Source organism: Belonocnema kinseyi, chromosome 7 (assembly GCF_010883055.1).
Source record: "Belonocnema kinseyi isolate 2016_QV_RU_SX_M_011 chromosome 7, B_treatae_v1, whole genome shotgun sequence".
In the NCBI taxonomy this organism is placed as follows: Eukaryota; Metazoa; Arthropoda; class Insecta; order Hymenoptera; family Cynipidae; genus Belonocnema; species Belonocnema kinseyi.
In genome coordinates, this window is record NC_046663.1 from 125,422,151 (window position 1) to 125,427,182 (window position 5,032).

Below are 5,032 nucleotides of genomic sequence, written 5' to 3' on the forward strand. Positions count from 1 at the left end.
AAATCTGTCCTGAGTATTGACATGAAAAAACGGAAGAAATTTCGCGATGGAGTTTTCAGAAACAAATTTTTGCAATTTATTAACCATAAAGCGGTCATCGCCTCTTAAAGACCAATTTTCAATACACTTGGACAAAAAATTTATAAATATTTGTATTCTTTTTGATAAACCCTTATAAAAAAGAAGTATTAGTAGGTATTGAATCCAGTACTTTTTTCGCGAAAAAGTATTGTATTTCCAATACTTATTCGCAACAAAATTATTAAATCGCATACTTACCGACAACTTTTTATCATAAAGGAAGATTCAACCAATTTGTTAATATATGCATCGGAAAAAATGTTAATTTCAATGTCTTTAAATGTCGATTATTTTTTTCTGAAATTTGTAATTAAATCCAAATTTTGGCTAGCATATAAATAGGTATAGTATATAAATTATGTATTAATTTCTTATGCGAAATAATATAAATAAAATATTTTAAAATAATAAAATGTAAATTTAAATGTTGATTTCAATAGATTCGAATGAATGTCATACTTCACGCTCAGCAGCTGCATGACCACATTTCGACAAAGAATAAGCCGGCAACATAAGCATTATTTCGAATTTCGCACTTCCCGATTCCAGCGGATGCCATATGCTAACTCGAGTCAATGCCACACCGTTCTTGTAATATTTAACCTCGATATGTTTTGCTGAAATTAGGCTCTAGTACACTAGAAGCAAGTACAAATGATGTACCTGAAGTTCCGAACGTTCAAAATGAACGAAATGAAAAAAAATAAATATTTTTTTTTCTGAAATTAGCCTAGCGGAATTAATTCATCTAAGCATCAAAATAAGTATTATACAAAAAAATCTTAAAAAATTTGTTTCAAGGGTAAAACACCCTAAAATGTAATGCAGATAGGGGCAACACAGAATGTTCTGAATGACCGCCTTTATACACTTTTTTATCCAATAGAAGATAGTGTTAATTTACCAGTTCGTAAAACAAGTTTTTTCAGTGGGGTAAGAGCCGCAGGAAAGAATATTTAAAACCACCCATAATGTATCAAAATCAGAAAATCGGCCATATGACCGCCTTTATACAGTTTTTTTCGAGTTAAAAATACTTTTCATTTATCTTGTTATAGAACAAGTTTTTTCAGTTGGGTAAGAGCCGCCGGAAATAATATTTAAAACCACCCCTAGTGTATCAAAATCAGAAAATCGTCAAAATGAACGCCTTTATACAGTTTTTTTTCGAGTTCAAAATACTTTTAATTTACCTTGTTATAAAACAAGTTTTTTCAGGGGGGTAAGAGCCGCCGGAAAGAATATTTAAAACCATCCCCAATGTATCAAAATCAGAAAATCGTCGAAATGAGCGCCTTTATACAGTTTTTTTCGAGTTAAAAATATTTTAATTTACCTTGTTATAGAACAAGTTTTTTAAGGGGGTAAGAGCCGCCGAAAAGAATATTTAAAACCCCCTGAGTGTATGAAAATTAGAAAATCGTCGAAACGACCGCCTTTATACAGTTTTTTTCGAGTTAAAAATACTTTTAATTTACCTTGTTATAGAACAAGTTATTTCAATGGGGTAAGAGCCGCCGAAAAGAATATTTAAAACTACCCCTACTCTCGTAAAAAATTTAACATTCGCAGCAAATTTTAGACAAAATGCCACCCTTTCGTTGCACAAAGTGCAACGCAACTTTAATATACATGTATGTTAATTGTACAACTTCTTGGTATATTAAGATTAATCTACGGTAAATGAAAATGACTTCACTGACAACTATATGAAATTTCGATTCGATTTTGGAAAACAGTATAATAATGGGTAAGTGCCACATTTTTTTAAAGTGCTGTTCAAAGCGCTCGATTCGCTGAATTTAGAAGGGAGATCCCGTTCAATCTACCACCAGAAAAATACACTATCGATTTTGCTCCTCTCTTTAAAAAAAATGCAATACATGCCATGGAGGCTAGCTATTTTCATTTCTTAGGCAATTTGTCGGAACTCGTTGATAGGCTTGGGCCTTCGGCCCTTGTCTACGACTCGTTTAGACAACATTGCCCTCACCATGAAAATACGGCGCTCTCCTCCTTTCTATGTAAGATACTATTTTGAGTGGGGCACATATTTGATAATAAATAAAATAACAAGACGTGTGAGTGTAAAATAAACTTTATTACTACTTAACAATTTACAAATACGTGTATTTTTAATAACAGAAGAGACCATTTGACAACTGTTCAACGTAAATTCATTCGAAATCTCTTACGTTCATTGGATTTATATCCAGTATCACATAAAAGATAATTTGTTTTAGTACGATTTTTACCCCGTACTTTGACGCCAACAGTTTGCATTGGAACTCGCCGTAAACTCCTTCTATATATTTTGGTATACTTTCCTCATCTTCTATTGCACTAACAGCATGGTCTTTTCCTTTTCTATTGAAGGTTTGAAGATTCATCTTTTCTTCATCTTCAGTGTCTACACCACCGTTTGGAAAACATCTGGTGTGCATCCATCGTGTACATGATGTACAAATCTTTCGATTTTTCGACGTCGATTTCTCTTGTGAAAAACAATATATACACCTATTAGTTATGTTTTCTGACTTTAAAATCAAGATTTCTTTCTTGATATGGCCTATCTGTTATATTTTATTCTTCCCAAACAATGTGTTTTAAGTCACTTAAACTTCAGGGTGCTCTACAATTTTTTATATACATTTGAAAAGCCTCACAAACTCTTGTCTTATCTCGTGCCGTTTCGTAAGGATCTAGAAATGTAAGAGTTTCTTCTTTTATATTAATCAGCAGAAGCATCCAGTGTCCATCATACATGTAAGGCATTAGTAACTTATCTTTAAGTGGTGTTCTTATTTTATATACGTCGGAGTTCGAACTTTTCCCTACTAGCCAGCAACTTCCAATTGCCTTGTTTGACATATCTGTTGGCATATAAGATATGTTCTTGTCTTTCCAATAATCCATAAGCGTCACTGTGAAGGAGTCGATTATAATGGAATCGATCCACCTTTGAAAGCTTGCAATTGGTGAGAATTGTTTTGCAGCCATTTGAAATTCGTTTATTATTAAGGGATGATTCACTTTCGATTGGTAAATACCAATCTTGACAAATTCTGAGTGTGAAGTTAGATAATACGATACGCTATTTACGAGTCCATTTTGCAAACTGTCATGTTTTGTCTGCACGCTGGCTTTCCTAAGTACGTTGTTTTCATTATTTAATTCATGTTGCTCTGCATTAATTTCTTGTAAATTATCAGTTAAATCAATATATGTTTCATTATCTGCAGTGACCTTCTTTGTTTGCGATTTTTTCTCTGTTTGTTTCTTGTTGAATCCTTTAACTGCAAGTTTATTCGGTATACGAAGATTCGATATTTAGTTCTTAGCGATTGTTTTTTCGTGGGGTTCGTTAATGAGATCAATCTTTCGTGCATCCACTGTTTCTTTTGAAACGATATTCTTTCCCATTCTTATAAGTTCTTTTCCAGAATAAATAGTGTACTTTTTTCTCTTTACTTTCTGAGTTTCTATAGCTTTCTGCGATCTTCCCCATTTCTCTGTTTCAAAAGGATTTGATGCTGCTTCAGGATATAGAGGTCTTTGTATAAAGCGAATGTTACCTTTCGCACGAATATTTAGTTTTTGTTCAGCTACCAAGCATGCTGAGTATTCTGCTACGGCTCGTGTTAGGTCTCCAATAGAATTATTGTTAGATTGAGGAACTACATTTTTTTTATATAATCTCATATGAGCTTCTGCATAAGCGCTACTCACACGCGAGATTGTCTTATTAACAAATGGCAACATTAGTCCAGTAGTCAAACAAGCATAAGATAAAAATGTTTTTAAGAAATAACCTGCGAAGTTAGAAGCGTAGTATTCGTTAGTAATTTCAGCGTTTTCGTTATTGTCAATGGAATTCGTTTTCTGTACTAGTATCTTTCAGTAATGTTCATAGAATTTGGAATGTTCAGAAATTGTCGTCGAATTTTTATGGGCATCATGAAACTCTTCGCTTACTTCGATATAATCTTCATCATTCAGTGCATTTTCCATCATTTGTAAAATATCATCTGCACTCTTCTTCTTGATGCCGGTCAACAGAGTTATTGCTTTGTTAGCTTTCTTTTTATCTCTTTCTAAAATTATATTCAATATATTTTCAAACAGTATATCCATATCTCTCAGTGTTGTGGTCAATATCATAAGCTCTTCATCAATATCTTGATTCATCCTTAATTGAGTCATTCTAACAGAACTGTATTTCAGTAACCTTTTCAGCTCCTTTCTCTTTGGACCGCGTACCTGGCTGTAAGGCTTCACATCACTGGGGTCGTGAGTTTTAACCATTGGTTTGTCACTCGAAACGTGTATTTCCATGATGCGCTCATCTACTTCAAGTATATCAAATCTGAAATGTGTTTTGTGACTAACAAATGCACATTGTTCATAACCAACAAAATGAGAGTTTTCATTTCCTCGAAATCCAACATAGAAACGTAGTGTACAAGGAAAGCCCAGTTCTTTCCGTGCAACTAATTCAATTTATTGTTTCAAAAAACTATCGTTCAAAAAACCCTTCGGAGTTGCTACTGTTAGCGTTATTATTGATTTTCCGATTTTCTGATTATATACAATTTTTTCTTTTTTTCAAATCTCGTGGTATCTTCGATGTCGTTTCATTATCTCTATTATCAGTATCACTACTCTCTTCACACTCTTCTTCTGTAGCATATTCTTTTTTTGGATATATAATTGCTATTGCTTTCAGGCATGATGTCTATTTCACTTTCGTTGAAATCAAAACGCTCAGTGTTCTTTATTACATTTACAAGTTTCGCAGTATCATCGCTGGTTTTAAAGTCATTCTTTAATACCTCTTCCGGCTTAAAGTCAAAAATACTTTCCTCATAGTGATCGCTCACATATTCAACATCTGACAAGTCATGTTAAATGCTGTTTTCGTCAATCATGTTTCCGTGCAAACGCGATGTAA

The 5,032-nt window shown here is 33.2% G+C and overlaps 1 protein-coding gene across 1 annotated transcript in view; it reads left to right on the forward strand.

Annotated features, from left to right (window-relative positions):
* LOC117176803 (28S ribosomal protein S36, mitochondrial) overlaps window positions 1–5,032 on the forward strand; it is an 81,793-nt gene that overhangs the window by 75,816 nt on the left and 945 nt on the right. The window lies entirely within an intron of this gene.